The following is a 21,885-nucleotide window of genomic DNA, read 5'->3' on the forward strand; positions in this document are numbered from 1 at the left end:
TGTTTATGGCTATATCTTTCATAGCCTGTAACTCGGTGCTTGTTAAGTTCAACCTTGCATCATTATTCTGATCAACTGGATGATTGTGAGCTTCAGAGGAGTCAGCCATGGTGAAGCTTTGAAGACTACAAACCAAGTAGTAATAATTTATTTAACTATAGTGAATTGTCGAATTTGATAATTAAATAGCCATGGTACAAACAAACCACATAGGCCAATAGATAGTATTAAGTTTATTTGATTATGTTTTGCCTAGGTTTTTAAATAAACCATCTTTGGCGTTTAAACGGAATATAATCCTTCATATTTATTAGACAGGGGACATCAGTCACAACCGTCGATGTCATACCGACATTTTATATAGCACAAGGGCTTGTTCCAAAGGACTTTTTGATGGCACAGATGCCTTGTCACTAGGGAAATTTTAAAACATAATCAATGATTCCTTTGGATCGGAAAATTTCACAGTTCTTTGTTTTGACAGGAAGTTGAAATAATACTATCCTTTCTGTGTACATATCTTTGCCCGTAGGCATACATTCCAAATGGATGTTTTGATGTGTACATCATGTTCGATGATTATTAGCCATGATTCCTATTGATCATTAGGCTAAATAAGAGGTTTGGAAATTCCTAATATAAAGATGACAAGTGTGATTTTATCGCATCACTTTTGTCACGAGTGTTAACATGTTTTCAAATGTTAACAAGGATCTGAATCTCTTTTAAACAGGTTTTACAATCTTAGCCAGGCCTTTAATGACATTCAAGCTAGGTTATACCCTTTAAGATTCTCTTTAATATGAATACTGGCAGGAAAGAAATGATATTGATTTTATTCAAGATTTTTATTATAATTATCCTAAATTTATTTAAGTTACAACTATGGCACAAAAAGGCCAAGTCACAAGGGCAACTTTAAATTATAAACCATGATTTTGTAGAATCACGGTATTTAGGCTTGAACGTTGTTCATTGCCTTTCTTTGACAGGGAGTTATAGGCTACGACTGTCTTTTGTCTTATATGACAATGGATATGGCCCATAAGTATTTTATCCCTAATGGATGCTCAATCACAATTAAGAAAAGATTTCGGGAGAATCTAGTATAAGGATGATTTATGCGATTCTATCGAACCACGTCTGCCAGGAATGTTAACATATTACAGATGTTAACAAGGATTTGAATCTTTTGAATAGGTTCTACCATCTTGGCCATGTCTGAAACGACATCTAGGCTAGGGTTTACTTTTAAGATTCTTTTCAATATTTAACGCATAACAATCCTAAATTGAGATGTTAATAAGGATCTGAATCTAATTGAGGAACTACCATCTTGGCCCTGTCTTAAAATGACACATAAGCTAGGTCTTGTCCTTTTTAGATTTTGCCATTTTATTATAATGGAAGATCTTATAAAAGGAATGTTATTTTAATTTATTTCATATATTATATTTATATACAATGATATAAATGAAATTTAGATAAAACATCCCAATGATTTTTAAAAGAGGTACAGAATTGCCCTGAACGGGAGTTAAAAGAAATAATGTTGTCCTCGAAGGGACTGAAAGATAAAAATGCCCTTATAAGGACTTACTGAGGAGACGAATTTCAGCAAAAGGAGTTTCTTCTTCATTTTATTTCTGAATGCTTTCTCCTTGGTTGCACGTTAATCCTAGTCGCAGTACGAAGCTCGGCCTTCCCTAGGCTTCAAATGGGGAGAATTTCCATTATGGCTTCTTTGCTTGGCTACATATTAAAATATATAGAATTGAAGGCAATAATTCTCCGAATAGAGATGAGAGTATTCCTATGTTAAGTCTAGACTCAGAGGGTCAAGGAATGTGCTACTGTGTCATTGAGATTAAACACAAAAGGGGCGCTACTGTCACACCCCGATATTTCCACGTATCACCGGTGGGCCCAGTGGGGAGTATCGTGACGTAGTTGATATCATCATAGTCAAACAACACAATTTAAATGCACAACGGAAGAAAAAGATAAACATATTACAATCCGATATAAAGTAATATCAAAGTATTACAAACGGAAAGTAAAGGATCCACAGGCGGATCGAAAATAAAATGAAACATTGTTCAACAGACTTTAGGCATCTTAAGCTTGCGAGACTCTTTATCGATGCTAGGAGTAGCCAGCCTATTCCGATTAGTATCTGCACTTAGCCTTTTTGGAAAATACGTCAGTTTACACACTGGTAAATACAATTTAACTGACTCATTTTGAAAATGTTTTTAGAAAATTGATTTGAGTGCAAACGGCACAAAACTTTTTATAACTTGGGATAATTATTTGTATATAATACTTGTAAAAGAATTACATGTTTCTTATACGTTCAGTAGCCCGGCCTGTATGCCAGGTTAAAGATTAATAGGCACACCACAGGTATAACGACCACGAGGTTGATTCCTCTAAGTGGATTACCAGTTTTTTCATAGGCACTGTCAGGTGTACGCCTACACCCCGTGCTATAATAGGTGGATTACCAGTTGATTCCTCTACGAGGTTGAACACCCAAGTATAATAGGTGCACCATTCCTTTTTTATAAGCATGTTACCATATACTAGTTACGTTACTTCACATATATATAGCGTCTTAATAAGTTTTACTTATTAAAAACTTAACCATGTCCAAAAAGAAAACATATCAACATACATGCATGTTGGTGCATGTTATGTGACAACAGCTTTGGATTGGTCTTTGGATATTAAACAGAAGATTGGATCATGAAGACTTAAAGAAAAACGAGTTCTATGAAGCCCAATCAACTCCATGTTTGTTTTAAGTCTATTAGGCCCAAGTTTATGTAATGGTAATATGGGCAAAGCCCAAATTCGTAGGCTTTGGCTGTGTGTATATAAACAACCTTAGTCTTGAGTTTTAGGGTTAGACACTTAGACACTTGGGAAGATATCTTAGACATAATAGACACTTTGAGAGAGCATTCCAGTTTGAGAGGTTAAGAACAAAACAGAAATCGACTGTTAGGTTCTTGGAGATCTTAGTGATTGTAAAACGTTTTCTAAAGGTTTGATAATCACAGAAGATCAGTTGGAAAAGCTTGTGTGTTTGTGTGTTCAAGTTCTTATTCTTCTACATATTCTTGTTTCTGTATTCGAAGGTTTATCAAGGGGATTCCGCACCCTTGATAGATTAACAGTCTTGTTACGATCCATACGGGATACGGGGACTTACAATTGGTATCAGAGCTTTTGCTCTTGTGCGTGGTTCAAGACTGATCGAAGGATTCAAGTTTTTTTTTGTTGAAAAATTTTTGGTGTCTCGTTCATAATCTTCGTGAAGAACAGCAAGAACAGTTCAAATTTCGTATAGTTTGATCTGTTTTGGTTATTGGCTGTTAGTTTGTTTGGGAATTTTCGAGTTAAAATTATGGGTTTTTACGAAGAACAGGAAGAATAGGAAGAACAGTTGAAGAACACTTTAAATTCGCGTATATTAATCTGTTTTGATTATTGTTTTGACTGTTTTCGTGTTTGTTTGAAGCTTTGCTTGGATTTCGTGTATGGAAAGAAGTGTTGATTGAGACTTTGCTTGATAAGTTTCAAAAAGGAAGCAATTTCGTGTGGTCAGCTGCTACTTTTTTGTGATTGGGTGGCTGGGTGGCCCAATCAGCTCTTGTACGATCATTAGATATTCAAAAGTTGAAATTTTGAATCTTGTGCGACCCAGATTAGCTCTTGTGCGACCCGGATTGTTCTTGTGCGGCCCGTTTTAAGCTTGTGCGATCAGAGCTCAGCTTGTGCGATCAGAGTTCAGCTTGTGCGATCCAAAACTTGTGCGATCAGGCCCATTCGGTGACAGATTGGCCCAAAGTTAGTGGATTGTGCGATCCAGAAGACATTGTGCGATTCTAAGGGTCTTGTGCGATCCTATATTGTGCGTTTCACTTGTGGTGGAATTTTGAGAGGCAAGCGTAGGAAATTTTTTAGTGTTTGGAGTTTAGAGAACAATCTATAGCTCATCTGAAGAAGCCGTTTGCACCGTTTAACTCGTGGGATTTTTAGGACAAAAAAAAATTATGTACGGTTTTCGAATTCAGTTTTCGACATTAAAAAAAATTTCTATGTGGCCAAGTCTGGAAAATCCCGAATTCAGTTTTCGACATTATATATCATTGGATTCGTCTTCTCGAGACGATTCTAACGGTGTAATTTGGTAACCACTGTTTTCGAAAAAAAAAATTCTGTACAGTTTTATCAGTCTGTTACGTTAAAATGTCGAACATGACAAAATTGAATGAACTCTTAAGGATGAAGCATGAGGTTGGCACAACCAACAAACCACCTAAGATGATGAAGGTGGAGAACTACTTGACATGGAAGGATAGGTTTCAATCCTTCATTGAATATCAGGACACACGAATGTGGATCTGTATCGCTGATGGGTACACAAACCCTACACATGACTTTGAGGGCAGACCTCGTGTCACAGCCTATGTGAACATGCAGGAGAATGATAAAAAGATGTATGAGGCGGAAAAGAGAGCCTTGGCTGCTATCAAGATGTCTCTACCTGATAGCATCAAGCATACCTTTAAGAAGTACACTACTTCAAAGGAAATGTGGGATGCACTTGAGAAGAGATATGAGGGAAATTCTGATGTCAAGAAGAACAAAGTTGACCTACTGAAGAAGCAGTTTTCTGTATTCAAGTACATGAAGATTGAGTCACTTGAAGACATCATCACTCGATACTACCATCTGATGTCAACACTGGATAATTATGATATAGATTGCTATACTGACATTGAGAAAAATGACAAGCTGCTTGATGCTCTACCTGCTAAATGGGATATCTACACTCTCATGATTAAGGGAGAAGCAGATTATGACACAAAGGAATTGGAGGAAGTAGTTGGAAAGCTAAGAGCTTATGAGCTCAGCATGAAGAAGAAGGACACTGGATATGATCAGGTTCAAGATCCAGGGATCTACAATGGGCTTATATCTTCTTCATCTCATGATGCTTCTAGCGACTCTGCAACTGCATTTCTTTCGTGTGATAATGAGCAGGTCACAGTGAATGAGGATGGTGATGTGTGTTTTGTAGCTGCTTCAGGAGGATTAACAGGAGTTAAGAGACCATCAGCTTCTAAGCAAACAAGCAGTGCAAAGTCAATGCCTATGAGTGTGAAGTCTGCTGAAGAACATCTTGCTCTACTTGCTTCTTTTGTTGCGTCATATGAGAACTACATTCAGGGGAAGATATCTGATCCTGCCACTTTAGAAGAAGATTATGATCAGATTGACCCTGATGATCAAGAAGAGATGGATTTACAATGGCAGATGGCCATGATTTCGAGTCGTGTGAAGAGGTTCATGAATAGAACAGGAAGGAAGTTTGTGGGGAAGAGTGTTGGTTTCGACAAGACCATAGTCAGGTGCTTTAACTGTCAGAGCTATGGTCACTTCGCTAGGGAATGTCAGAAACAAAAGCATGAGACTGCGAGTCAGAGTTCAAACAACAGAAATACATCAAACAGCTCGAACTCAAGGGCGTTGATATCTACTGCAAGAGAAGGTTCATATGACTGGAGTATTCACTTAGAAAATGATGAGAATGTCACTCAAGCATTCATGGCAGAGATCACTCCAGTCGATGATGGTGAAGCTACAATAGATGAGACTAAAGTTGAGAAAAAGAGTGAAGCTGAGGAAGATAAGGCTGATCAGACAACAGATGCTGAAGAGGAAAGGCCAGAGTTTGAGCATGTAATGGAAGCTGAAGCAAAAGATGAAATCATCAAAAGAATGGAAGCTCAACTTGCTGCTCTCATGGCCAACTCAGACAAATCGACAGGAGAGGTATGTAACTCTGCTACTTCTGTTTGTTTAAAGTGTCGTGAACTACAGGGTGAAGTTGACAAATTGTCAACTCAAAACAAATGTCTTGTGAGCGAAATGTCTAATGTAAAAGAATCAAATTTCTTTGCTAAAAGAAACGAGTCATCATATTTGAAAAAGATAAAAGGCTATGAAGCTGAAATTGAAGCTTTAACCTGCAAATTAAATGAAAAACTTCAAGTCATAGACTTAGCTCATGACATGATGGCTGAGAAAACAAAAGAGATTTCTGATAAAAACAAAGAGTTGTCAGATGCACAACTTAAAATTGTTGAACTTGAAAAGAGGTTAGGTCAATTCAGGGATTCTACTTTTGTTATGAAACATATGATGGGTGGGTTAAAGAAGAGTAATGACAAGACAAGTGTGGGATTCCAGGGCTTTAATGAAGTCCCACCTCCTCTTAGTCATGACTATTCCTTCCTACCTGATGAGGATGAGCTTACAGATTTTCTGTCAATATCACCAAGTAGTTCCACATCCAATCAAGGTGATGTGTTTGAAGATAATGATGCTAAGAAGGAAAATAACAGCAAATCTGTTTTGAAAAAGAAAATTACACCATCTAAAAACAATAATCAGACTTTTGTTAAAAAGGTTAATTTTGTTCAAGGAAGTGATATGAAAACCGAAACAGCTGTTATCGAAAAGGAATCAAATGTAGAGTTTGCTAAAAACAAAAACATAGAAAAATCTGAAATTAAGCAAACTGAACAAAATCCTTCCAAGGCATCATCACCAAAACCAGAATCTAGTTCAAAGGCTTCAACTAAGAAGTCTTCGAAAAAGAGATCGTGCTTCAAATGTCACACAAAGGGACATGTAGCTAGCTGCTGTCCTAATAAAAAGGTTGAAGCACAAGTTAGTGAGAAACAAAGAGGGAAGTCACCAGAAAAGAACGGTGATAAAAAGGAAAGAGAGTCTAACTCTCCAAAGAAATCTGCTCCAAAGCAACAACAGGGTGTTGCTAGTGGTGTAGATAAGGCTGAAAAAGGAACTCCTCAAGTTCCTCGTTTTCAAAGAAATCAACCAAGATTTCAGCCTGCATCTACATCAGGCAGACATGAGAGACCTAGAAGTAGTTCACCAAGAATGAACAACCAAAATTCAAATAATTTCACAAGTCAAGGTCAATATCAAAATCGATACCAAAATAATGGTGGTCGAACTTTTTATAACAATGGCTTTAGAAATTACAACAATCAAGCTTCTTAGAATCCAAACTCAAGATTTCAAAGGTCACATAGTCCAAACACATATAGGAACCCTCAGGACCAGAGACCTTATGGAAATCATACCCCATTTCCATCAACAGGTCCGAGATCCAAGACTCCAATTAGGGGTGATGGTTCTTGGATGGATGTTCAAGTAGTTGGTGAATTTGGACGACCCAAGACCATTAAGGCTTGGGTCCCCCAATCTAACTAATCTTTTGGTTGGTGGGTGCAGGAGCTGCTAAGGAGGACTATCAACTTATGGTATGTTGATAGTGGCTACTCCAGGCACATGACGGGGGATGCGAGATTGTTTTCTGAATTTGAAGAATATGATGGTGGACATGTAAATTTTGCTGGTGCTAAAGGTGGAAGAATTACTGGACGAGGAATAGTGACGAATGGGAAGATCACATTGGACAAAGTAAACTATGTTGAGCAGCTTAAACACAATCTGATGAGCGTGTCACAAGTCTGCGACAAGGGTCACTCGGTCCATTTTACCAAGTCTGAGGCTTTGGTGTTGAAACCGGGTTTGGTCATTCCGGACGATTGGATAGTAATGCGTGCACCAAGGAAAAATGACACTTATGTCATGGACATGGGTGCCAAGGATCCAACTGCGGCGGTGGCGTGTTTACTGTCAAAAGCATCTGAAGCTGAATCAATGTTGTGGCACAGACGCATGGCCCACATTCACTACCGCAAAATGAATTACATTATTAAAAATGAGCTAGTGAAAGGGGTTCCATTGCTGAGGTTTCAAGTGGAAGATAAATGTCTTCCATGTCAAAAGGGAAAACAAGACAAGAAACCTCATAAGTCTAAAATAGTAAATTCCATTAATGCCCCTTATGAATTACTTCACATGGATTTATTTGGTCCAGTGAACGTAAGGAGCATAGGTGGAAAGTACTACTGTCTTGTTGTCACTGATGATTACTCACGTTATTCATGGGTTTTCTTTTTAGGTACAAAAGATGAGACAGCAGAGATACTTATTGATCTTTCTACAAAATTGGAAAATGTTCATGATGCAAGGATCATGAGGATAAGGAGTGATAATGGCACGGAGTTCAAGAATCGGATTCTTGATCTCTACTGTCTTCGAAAGGGAATTGAACATCAATATTCCGCTCCTTACACTCCTCAACAAAATGGAGTCGCTGAGAGGAAAAAACAGGACGTTGATTGAAGCCGCTAGGACGATGCTTTCAGATTCAAAGCTACCAGTTCTTTTCTGGGGAGAAGCTGTGAATAAAGCTTGCTATGTCCTAAACAAAGTTTTAACCGTTAAACGTTTTAACAAAACTTGTCATGAGTTGATGTTTAACGAAAAACCAAACTTAACAGGCTTTGAACCATTTGGATTACCCTGCACCATTGTGCGAAACAAAGATAAACAAAAATTCGGTGAGGTGGCAGATGAAGGCTACTTTCTAGGCTACGTGCCTGGCACACCGAATAAAAGGGTTTTTAATCTAAAAACTGGTAGAATTGAGGTTGTTTTCAATGTAGAAATTACTTCTTACAAACCTCAACAATCAACGAGTGGTCCTGCTATATTATATGATTATGACAGTGTGTTTAAATCTTTAATATTCCTGAGGTTTCTGATGCAGATGCTTCTCAGCTGTCACACCCCGATTTCCACGTGTTTCACCGGTGGGCCCGGTGGGGGATTACCGTGACGTAGTTGGCAACAATATAGTCAAACCACAATATTTAAATGCACAGCGCAAGCATAAAGATAGATTATATTTAAACCATCAAATGTAATATCCAAGTATCACAAGTAGTTGAAACGAATCCACAGGGGATCAAAATAAAAATATAAATATTGTTCAACAGATATGGCATCCCAAGCTTGCGAGACTCTAACGATGCTTAAGGAGTGGCCAGCCTAGTTCGTGTAGATCCTGCATTTAATCTTTTGGGGAAAATACGTCAGTTTACACTGGTAAATACATTTAACCGACACTTTTGTAAAATGTTTAATAAAAATTGATTTGAATGCACAAGGCACAAACTCTTTATAACTTGGGATAATTTATCAATTAAATCTTGTAAAGGAATTACATGTTACTATGCGTTCAGTCGCCCGGGTTGTGCCGGGTTTAAGGTTAATAGACACGCCACAAAGCATAAAGTTGTGGCGGGAAAACCAACAGTTATATCTTTAATTAATATAGACACATTGCCGGGTGTACGCCTACACCCGCGTGTCGAGGTCGTGGCCATTTCATAAAATGATGCCAAGGATATCCGGGACATGGTCATTAAGCTCCCAAAGGCGTAAAGCCAACAAAACCAATTTTTAAACGGGTCACATTGATAATACCCAACTACTAATGAGTTGGGGTCAATTGCCCGACCAAGCGGTATTTTAAATACCGTAACCCAAGCCCGTATAACGGAAAATAAGTTAAAAGTATTTACCTGAGCAAGTAATAACCTCAATCAAATAAATGCAAGTTTCTTTTACTGGTCTCCTACTCTGGAACGAAGGTTTAAACAACCTATTAGAATCCTAACGGGTCTTTAATCTAGCCTTCGCTTGGAACGGTTAGTTTCAAAGGATAATTTCGGTTTAATCGCGTGAAAGGCGAAAACCAGGAATGGAATGTGGTTTGGACCCAACAAGTTTGAAGACTTGTTTTATATGGGTATAATAACCACACTCTAGATTTTGAAGTAAAAACGATAAGGTTTGACCCGTTTCGGCTAGTTTATGTAAACTAGTTACATAAACCGAACCGTGCGCGTAAAAGGCGTAACGGGTAACCGTAAGAGTCCTACACAGGTTTCCTAAGTTATTATGCTCTAAAGAGGTTGTGGTATCAGTAGGATACCTTCCATGATGCCCGTAATGAGTTTAAATCCAATATACGCCCCGTAGGGGTATTTCGGTCTTTTTAAAGATAATAAAAGAGGTTTCCGAGTTCTACAGGAAATCTGAGTTTTCCAAACAGTTTATAAAGTCCAAAATACTCTATCTATTATTTAAAATCAGTAGCAACTGGAATCGGGTCAAAATACCTTGTAGAACTCAAGTTATGTCCAAAAAGGGTATATTCGGTATTTACCGAACCGATGCCATAACCGCAGGTTATGAGCAGGTTAAAATGATTAAAAATATTTAAAAATCTCAAAATATTATTTTACATCAGTGTGTAGAAGGTTTGGTGTCGAAATTTGGGTTTAGATAGGCTTTATGCTAAATGCGCCGTTTAATTACTAAAGTTTCCGTAATTGCGCTATTTAGCATAACTCCTATTGTAGACCTCGGATTGACGTGAAATTTTAGGGACATGCTTAGAAATCAGTAACTAAGGTTATTGTCCCTTCACATGTCCAAAATTCTCGTTTTAAAGTTAAAAGGGCGCTATGGTCAACTTCTAGGCGTTTAACGGAATTGTGCTAAAGACTCGGACAAACAATGAACCGGTCACAGAGGGTTATACCATCATGTAACCTGGTCCTAAGAGAGTCCTAAGGCATATCTAAAACATACCATAACGGGTCAGAACTAAAGTCAAAGCAAAAGTCAAAGTTTTGCGACTTTCGGTTCCGAACCGGGTCAAAACATTGAATGGTCGGATCAAACAAGCTTAGACTAGTTAATATACTTATTATCATGTTATAAGAGTGTTAAAACAGGTTACACGCTATCTACATTACTGATTATGCATAAAATCGCAAATTAGCATTCTGTTGACTTTTTCTAAGCAAGTTTGACTCAACATTCGGACTAGTTAGAGTGGGAATCAGAGGGTGCCCTTTTAGGGGTTTAATGCCCACATGATTACCAACATGTAACTACCTTTGATTCTGCAAATCAATGGACCATTTGTGATTTATCGTAAAGTCAATTGTTAATTACGACGGTTTGACTTTTGGGCTAAAACTAAGCAAAACTTAACCAAGAAAGGGTGGAGCATACTTACAAGAGTCCTATGCACGACCAGGGATGAGCAAAGAAGGAACTTGAGCTCCAGAAATGATCAGAAGAGTTGATTGAAGGTGTGAAGAACTTGTGGTTACAAGGTGGCCTTTTATAGTGTTCATTAGCCTTTAGATCCTTGACAACAAGTGCTATAAGTGCTCTTGGATCATCAACATGTGTCCCTGAGTGCTAGGGGACATTTAGGGGGCGCCCATGCTCTCATAATGGCATTCTATGTCGGTTAATACAGCAAACAGTGAACTTGTCCGCATTATTTGCAAATGGGGGGCTGACGCGGCCCGCATAAGAGGTCAGCCTATCCTTACGCGGGTAGCCTGAATCCTATTTGTTAGAGCCCGGATCTATACATGGCTCGCAGCCCGAGTAAGATCCCTCAATATGTGACATCTCGTATTTTCAATCTTTCCATTTTTGGCAAGTCTATTTGTACTTTCTATTTTTGTAAGTTGTACCTTTGTGGTATTTGATTGTATTTCAAAATTGTACACGAGACTTGAAATCATAATGAAAGTGCATCATTTTAATCATATTTGTGTTTGAATGCTATGTATTGTCGAAACAATTGAAAACACGTTGAAACCATGTTAAACACGTAAAAACAGAGAAATTCCATCTTAATCTCAGCTCTTAAATTCATCGTTGCCAAGAGATTACCCTAAACCGTACAAAAATTGGGAATTTATACGCTAATTCGGTAAAAATATTGAAGTTTGGGTTAAATTTGATTTTTATATTATTTTATTAATATTTTAGATAAATAAAATAACAATTTAAATTAAATAAATAATTATTTTCTGAATTTTCTTTGATTTTAAGCATTTTCGTTAACTAAACTAACCCCGTTGGTGAAAACCCGGTTAAATAAGACTAACCAGGTTAAGTTTACTAAAGGGCAGCACTAACTGAGTCAGAAAACTCAGTTAGTGGCTAACTCAGTTAGTTATAACTAACTGTATTAAAAAAAGGGATTAAATCCCAAGAACATGCGTGACCCGGGAATCGAACCCGCGTCCCACAACAACTCAATCAACCACAACCAACTGGGATATAGCCCAACATGTGAACAAACTGGATCGGAATCGTATTTATACACGCATTAAATGCTGAATTTGAATCAAAAAAAGAAACCGCCCGACTGTTGATCGTCTTCTCCGATTGGCAGATGATCGGACTTCGACCCTTCAACTCTGTAACCGACCCTCTTCACCCTATATATATATATACGACCACATTTCAGCATTTGTTCCTTTACACTTAGTTCCCGATTACGAATCAAACCGAAATCGATCACCCGAAACCGAAGTAAACCGTGAACCGAACTCGACTCGCCGGAACTGCAACCGTCTCCTCGCTGGAACTACGAACCGCCGGAAATCACCGCTGACCACCACCCGCCACCGTCGTCGCACCGGTAAACACTTCCGACCCGTCTTTCTTTTCCGATCGTGATAATTATTACAGTAACTGTTATATTATTATTAATATTATTATTATTATTATTATATTATTAAAACTAGGTTAATTATATTATATATTAATATATAAATCAGGTTTATATTTGTTAATATATGATTCTTAATAATAAAATAAAATCAGATATATTTATTTAGAAAACAGATTTATTATTTATATTTATTATTTACTATTATAAATAAAACAGAATTTTATTTTTCTGAAATTTATTTATTTCAGTTCTAATTATAAAAAATCAGAAATATTATTTATTTATTTATATCTGAAATATTACTTAAATCAGATTTATTTAATTATTAAACTAATTAGATTTACAATTATTATTTTATTATTAAAACAGATTTATTATTTCAGAATTTATATTTATTATTTCAAAATTTTATTTCTTATTTATTTAATTCAGAAATTTTTATTATTTTCAGAATTATATATATATTTCAGAATTATTATTGATTAAATCAGAATTATTATTTTTGTTATTTATATAATCAGAATTATTATTTAAATATCAGAACTATTTTTCAGAATTTTATTAATTATTTCAGAATATTAGTTATTTCAGAATTTTTATTGTTTATTTATTTAAAACAGAATTATTATTTTATATGCATCAGAATTATTGTTTATATATATTAAATCAGAATTTTTAAATTAATAAAAACAGAATTTATATTGCATTTATTTATTAATTCCAGAATTTATTATTTAATTTTTTTTTATTTATTATCTTATTTTATATAACTAGAATTTTATAAATAGATTTATTATTTATAGAATTGTTAATTGATACTAGATTATTTGTTTAAGATTGTTAATCTAAAATAATTATATACATATTTAAATTTTTATTTATTTAATCCAACATTTTGGAAATTCTATTTGTGATGTTTTGGTAAGATTAGTATTTATTTTACCTATTTAATTGTCATATTATAATTCCCAAAATTCCCAATATTTAACAAAATCCTTCCAACTTAATAGGGTAATCTTCTTGTGCACGCCTCTTGAGAAATCTATTATTCTATTATTCTATCTTATTCCAAGAATACGCAACGCACTCTAAGGTGAGTATACTTGACCCATTTTCCTTTTTACACATTTTGGGTGTAGTATGCATTTCCTTATCAAAAACACAATGCTAAACAATTTTTGCACAATCTATCCATACTATTGTGAAACTACTTGATTATTGATTATCTATGTTATGCTAATGTTAACATCTATGACTATGTGTTCATTAACTTTGCAAGCCTCCCCTATCAATGGCAGCGCTGTAGGTTGTAACGCCCCTCCCGTATATTATGGGTATTGCTAGGTCTTTTAACTCTATCACCACCCTTTCGAGGGTTAGGCTATGTTAATTGCGTTAAACTATGGTTTGGACATGTGGATTTCATCGTTACGAGTATAACAGTTAATTTGATATCAGTTGTTCACATGGATTAGATTTGATAAACTATTTAACTCTATTATGCTATGTACAAACCTGTATACTCGCCAGCAATTATTTGTTGATTGTATTTTAAATGCATACTGCAGGTTGACGATTCAAGAAAACAAGAATATGGCTAGGATGGCTTAGAAACCCATCAAACATTTAAATTTCAATCTATGTTATGTATTTTTCATTTCCATGTATTGTATGAAACTATTGGTTATCAATGAATAAAACTTTAATTATTGTCACAACTAGTGTTATGATGTCTTTGAACAGTTTGTACGTCTCATCTCGATGTTTCCGCCATCGGTTGGGGTGTGACAGATTGGTATCAGAGCCATAACTATAGAGAATTAGGTAGAATTCCTATACTTTTCCCTAGTCTATAGTAGGAGTACTCTGATACCAGATTGGTATCAGAGCCATAACTATAGGGAATTAGGAATGCCTTGCTTTGCCTAGTCTATAGTTTAGGAGCTTTCTCATTTATTTGCTGTTAAAGACATTATTCCTTTCTCTCTTCCTTGCTTCCCTCTATTCTTTTGGACTTCTAATATACAAGCCTTTCCTAAGGCTAACACAATACACACATGGAAGCTTTGAAGACACTCTTACAACACAATCGAAATGATTCGTCAAGATAGGGGTGATTCCCACACTTGGTGATGATTTTCACTCAGCTATACTTTGATTTTTGCACGAAATCTACCCTCAAGTTAGGAGTGATATCCAAACCTTGTTGGGAGTTTTCCATTTCATATTCTAGTGGACCCTCATCCTTGGATGAGTACCAACCACATTAGGGTACGATGTTATCAAGTTAGAGGTGAAACTCGCATCTTGTTAACTAGTCCCATTCCTTGATTTTCGATCTCGCCAAAGTTTCGATTTTCCCAATCAATTAAGGACGTGTAGTAACTGGAAGGACAATACCGTTAGTCGCTCCTCGATGAGAGTATTTGTCTATTAGGCCAAAGCACGTCTCCTTAATTCGAAAAGGATTTCGATTCACTTTGGAACAGTCTTATGTTACGTTCCGTGACAATCCATGTTTTTATGATAAATCTCTTTTTATGTTATCTCAATTATCATGTGATTTACATTTGAGCGTTATTTTCATTTCAAGTTTGGGAACACGAATCACGTTATTATCGCAATCTAAAACAATTAATAATTACTCTATCGTGAACAAACTAAATTTATCTTGCTTTCATTATACATGATATTCTATGTGTAACACTATGTTATTCTATGTGCAATACTATCTTATTCTATGTGAAACTATTTGACAAATTATGTGAAAAACAATTTGCTATGTGATGCATACATGAAACCAATTTTCCTAAACAAAAACATTATGATCAAAGTCTCATTTATTCTTTAAATATAATCTTTTCAAAAGTTTCCTCTTAGACTTCGAGGACGAAATCTCCTAAAGTAGGGGAGACTGTGACATCTCGTATTTTCAATCTTTCCATTTTTGGCAAGTCTATTTGTACTTTCTATTTTTGTAAGTTGTACCTTTGTGGTATTTGATTGTATTTCAAAATTGTACACGAGACTTGAAATCATAATGAAAGTGCATCATTTTAATCATATTTGTGTTTGAATGCTATGTATTGTCGAAACAATTGAAAACACGTTGAAACCATGTTAAACACGTAAAAACAGAGAAATTCCATCTTAATCTCAGCTCTTAAATTCATCGTTGCCAAGAGATTACCCTAAACCGTACAAAAATTGGGAATTTATACGCTAATTCGGTAAAAATATTGAAGTTTGGGTTAAATTTGATTTTTATATTATTTTATTAATATTTTAGATAAATAAAATAACAATTTAAATTAAATAAATAATTATTTTCTGAATTTTCTTTGATTTTAAGCATTTTCGTTAACTAAACTAACCCCGTTGGTGAAAACCCGGTTAAATAAGACTAACCAGGTTAAGTTTACTAAAGGGCAGCACTAACTGAGTCAGAAAACTCAGTTAGTGGCTAACTCAGTTAGTTATAACTAACTGTATTAAAAAAAGGGATTAAATCCCAAGAACATGCGTGACCCGGGAATCGAACCCGCGTCCCACAACAACTCAATCAACCACAACCAACTGGGATATAGCCCAACATGTGAACAAACTGGATCGGAATCGTATTTATACACGCATTAAATGCTGAATTTGAATCAAAAAAAGAAACCGCCCGACTGTTGATCGTCTTCTCCGATTGGCAGATGATCGGACTTCGACCCTTCAACTCTGTAACCGACCCTCTTCACCCTATATATATATACGACCACATTTCAGCATTTGTTCCTTTACACTTAGTTCCCGATTACGAATCAAACCGAAATCGATCACCCGAAACCGAAGTAAACCGTGAACCGAACTCGACTCGCCGGAACTGCAACCGTCTCCTCGCTGGAACTACGAACCGCCGGAAATCACCGCTGACCACCACCCGCCACCGTCGTCGCACCGGTAAACACTTCCGACCCGTCTTTCTTTTCCGATCGTGATAATTATTACAGTAATTGTTATATTATTATTAATATTATTATTATTATTATTATATTATTAAAACTAGGTTAATTATATTATATATTAATATATAAATCAGGTTTATATTTGTTAATATATGATTCTTAATAATAAAATAAAATCAGATATATTTATTTAGAAAACAGATTTATTATTTATATTTATTATTTACTATTATAAATAAAACAGAATTTTATTTTTCTGAAATTTATTTATTTCAGTTCTAATTATAAAAAATCAGAAATATTATTTATTTATTTATATCTGAAATATTACTTAAATCAGATTTATTTAATTATTAAACTAATTAGATTTACAATTATTATTTTATTATTAAAACAGATTTATTATTTCAGAATTTATATTTATTATTTCAAAATTTTATTTCTTATTTATTTAATTCAGAAATTTTTATTATTTTCAGAATTATATATATATTTCAGAATTATTATTGATTAAATCAGAATTATTATTTTTGTTATTTATATAATCAGAATTATTATTTAAATATCAGAACTATTTTTCAGAATTTTATTAATTATTTCAGAATATTAGTTATTTCAGAATTTTTATTGTTTATTTATTTAAAACAGAATTATTATTTTATATGCATCAGAATTATTGTTTATATATATTAAATCAGAATTTTTAAATTAATAAAAACAGAATTTATATTGCATTTATTTATTAATTCCAGAATTTATTATTTAATTTTTTTTTATTTATTATCTTATTTTATATAACTAGAATTTTATAAATAGATTTATTATTTATAGAATTGTTAATTGATACTAGATTATTTGTTTAAGATTGTTAATCTAAAATAATTATATACATATTTAAATTTTTATTTATTTAATCCAACATTTTGGAAATTCTATTTGTGATGTTTTGGTAAGATTAGTATTTATTTTACCTATTTAATTGTCATATTATAATTCCCAAAATTCCCAATATTTAACAAAATCCTTCCAACTTAATAGGGTAATCTTCTTGTGCACGCCTCTTGAGAAATCTATTATTCTATTATTCTATCTTATTCCAAGAATACGCAACGCACTCTAAGGTGAGTATACTTGACCCATTTTCCTTTTTACACATTTTGGGTGTAGTATGCATTTCCTTATCAAAAACACAATGCTAAACAATTTTTGCACAATCTATCCATACTATTGTGAAACTACTTGATTATTGATTATCTATGTTATGCTAATGTTAACATCTATGACTATGTGTTCATTAACTTTGCAAGCCTCCCCTATCAATGGCAGCGCTGTAGGTTGTAACGCCCCTCCCGTATATTATGGGTATTGCTAGGTCTTTTAACTCTATCACCACCTTTTCGAGGGTTAGGCTATGTTAATTGCGTTAAACTATGGTTTGGACATGTGGATTTCATCGTTACGAGTATAACAGTTAATTTGATATCAGTTGTTCACATGGATTAGATTTGATAAACTATTTAACTCTATTATGCTATGTACAAACCTGTATACTCGCCAGCAATTATTTGTTGATTGTATTTTAAATGCATACTGCAGGTTGACGATTCAAGAAAACAAGAATATGGCTAGGATGGCTTAGAAACCCATCAAACATTTAAATTTCAATCTATGTTATGTATTTTTCATTTCCATGTATTGTATGAAACTATTGGTTATCAATGAATAAAACTTTAATTATTGTCACAACTAGTGTTATGATGTCTTTGAACAGTTTGTACGTCTCATCTCGATGTTTCCGCCATCGGTTGGGGTGTGACAGATTGGTATCAGAGCCATAACTATAGAGAATTAGGTAGAATTCCTATACTTTTCCCTAGTCTATAGTAGGAGTACTCTGATACCAGATTGGTATCAGAGCCATAACTATAGGGAATTAGGAATGCCTTGCTTTGCCTAGTCTATAGTTTAGGAGCTTTCTCATTTATTTGCTGTTAAAGACATTATTCCTTTCTCTCTTCCTTGCTTCCCTCTATTCTTTTGGACTTCTAATATACAAGCCTTTCCTAAGGCTAACACAATACACACATGGAAGCTTTGAAGACACTCTTACAACACAATCGAAATGATTCGTCAAGATAGGGGTGATTCCCACACTTGGTGATGATTTTCACTCAGCTATACTTTGATTTTTGCACGAAATCTACCCTCAAGTTAGGAGTGATATCCAAACCTTGTTGGGAGTTTTCCATTTCATATTCTAGTGGACCCTCATCCTTGGATGAGTACCAACCACATTAGGGTACGATGTTATCAAGTTAGAGGTGAAACTCGCATCTTGTTAACTAGTCCCATTCCTTGATTTTCGATCTCGCCAAAGTTTCGATTTTCCCAATCAATTAAGGACGTGTAGTAACTGGAAGGACAATACCGTTAGTCGCTCCTCGATGAGAGTATTTGTCTATTAGGCCAAAGCACGTCTCCTTAATTCGAAAAGGATTTCGATTCACTTTGGAACAGTCTTATGTTACGTTCCGTGACAATCCATGTTTTTATGATAAATCTCTTTTTATGTTATCTCAATTATCATGTGATTTACATTTGAGCGTTATTTTCATTTCAAGTTTGGGAACACGAATCACGTTATTATCGCAATCTAAAACAATTAATAATTACTCTATCGTGAACAAACTAAATTTATCTTGCTTTCATTATACATGATATTCTATGTGTAACACTATGTTATTCTATGTGCAATACTATCTTATTCTATGTGAAACTATTTGACAAATTATGTGAAAAACAATTTGCTATGTGATGCATACATGAAACCAATTTTCCTAAACAAAAACATTATGATCAAAGTCTCATTTATTCTTTAAATATAATCTTTTCAAAAGTTTCCTCTTAGATTTCGAGGACGAAATCTCCTAAAGTAGGGGAGACTGTGACATCTCGTATTTTCAATCTTTCCATTTTTGGCAAGTCTATTTGTACTTTCTATTTTTGTAAGTTGTACCTTTGTGGTATTTGATTGTATTTCAAAATTGTACACGAGACTTGAAATCATAATGAAAGTGCATCATTTTAATCATATTTGTGTTTGAATGCTATGTATTGTCGAAACAATTGAAAACACGTTGAAACCATGTTAAACACGTAAAAACAGAGAAATTCCATCTTAATCTCAGCTCTTAAATTCATCGTTGCCAAGAGATTACCCTAAACCGTACAAAAATTGGGAATTTATACGCTAATTCGGTAAAAATATTGAAGTTTGGGTTAAATTTGATTTTTATATTATTTTATTAATATTTTAGATAAATAAAATAACAATTTAAATTAAATAAATAATTATTTTCTGAATTTTCTTTGATTTTAAGCATTTTCGTTAACTAAACTAACCCCGTTGGTGAAAACCCGGTTAAATAAGACTAACCAGGTTAAGTTTACTAAAGGGCAGCACTAACTGAGTCAGAAAACTCAGTTAGTGGCTAACTCAGTTAGTTATAACTAACTGTATTAAAAAAAGGGATTAAATCCCAAGAACATGCGTGACCCGGGAATCGAACCCGCGTCCCACAACAACTCAATCAACCACAACCAACTGGGATATAGCCCAACATGTGAACAAACTGGATCGGAATCGTATTTATACACGCATTAAATGCTGAATTTGAATCAAAAAAAGAAACCGCCCGACTGTTGATCGTCTTCTCCGATTGGCAGATGATCGGACTTCGACCCTTCAACTCTGTAACCGACCCTCTTCACCCTATATATATATACGACCACATTTCAGCATTTGTTCCTTTACACTTAGTTCCCGATTACGAATCAAACCGAAATCGATCACCCGAAACCGAAGTAAACCGTGAACCGAACTCGACTCGCCGGAACTGCAACCGTCTCCTCGCTGGAACTACGAACCGCCGGAAATCACCGCTGACCACCACCCGCCACCGTCGTCGCACCGGTAAACACTTCCGACCCGTCTTTCTTTTCCGATCGTGATAATTATTACAGTAACTGTTATATTATTATTAATATTATTATTATTATTATTATATTATTAAAACTAGGTTAATTATATTATATATTAATATATAAATCAGGTTTATATTTGTTAATATATGATTCTTAATAATAAAATAAAATCAGATATATTTATTTAGAAAACAGATTTATTATTTATATTTATTATTTACTATTATAAATAAAACAGAATTTTATTTTTCTGAAATTTATTTATTTCAGTTCTAATTATAAAAAATCAGAAATATTATTTATTTATTTATATCTGAAATATTACTTAAATCAGATTTATTTAATTATTAAACTAATTAGATTTACAATTATTATTTTATTATTAAAACAGATTTATTATTTCAGAATTTATATTTATTATTTCAAAATTTTATTTCTTATTTATTTAATTCAGAAATTTTTATTATTTTCAGAATTATATATATATTTCAGAATTATTATTGATTAAATCAGAATTATTATTTTTGTTATTTATATAATCAGAATTATTATTTAAATATCAGAACTATTTTTCAGAATTTTATTAATTATTTCAGAATATTAGTTATTTCAGAATTTTTATTGTTTATTTATTTAAAACAGAATTATTATTTTATATGCATCAGAATTATTGTTTATATATATTAAATCAGAATTTTTAAATTAATAAAAACAGAATTTATATTGCATTTATTTATTAATTCCAGAATTTATTATTTAATTTTTTTTATTTATTATCTTATTTTATATAACTAGAATTTTATAAATAGATTTATTATTTATAGAATTGTTAATTGATACTAGATTATTTGTTTAAGATTGTTAATCTAAAATAATTATATACATATTTAAATTTTTATTTATTTAATCCAACATTTTGGAAATTCTATTTGTGATGTTTTGGTAAGATTAGTATTTATTTTACCTATTTAATTGTCATATTATAATTCCCAAAATTCCCAATATTTAACAAAATCCTTCCAACTTAATAGGGTAATCTTCTTGTGCACGCCTCTTGAGAAATCTATTATTCTATTATTCTATCTTATTCCAAGAATACGCAACGCACTCTAAGGTGAGTATACTTGACCCATTTTCCTTTTTACACATTTTGGGTGTAGTATGCATTTCCTTATCAAAAACACAATGCTAAACAATTTTTGCACAATCTATCCATACTATTGTGAAACTACTTGATTATTGATTATCTATGTTATGCTAATGTTAACATCTATGACTATGTGTTCATTAACTTTGCAAGCCTCCCCTATCAATGGCAGCGCTGTAGGTTGTAACGCCCCTCCCGTATATTATGGGTATTGCTAGGTCTTTTAACTCTATCACCACCCTTTCGAGGGTTAGGCTATGTTAATTGCGTTAAACTATGGTTTGGACATGTGG

This window comes from Helianthus annuus, chromosome 11 (assembly GCF_002127325.2).
Source record: "Helianthus annuus cultivar XRQ/B chromosome 11, HanXRQr2.0-SUNRISE, whole genome shotgun sequence".
Taxonomy (NCBI): Eukaryota; Viridiplantae; Streptophyta; class Magnoliopsida; order Asterales; family Asteraceae; genus Helianthus; species Helianthus annuus.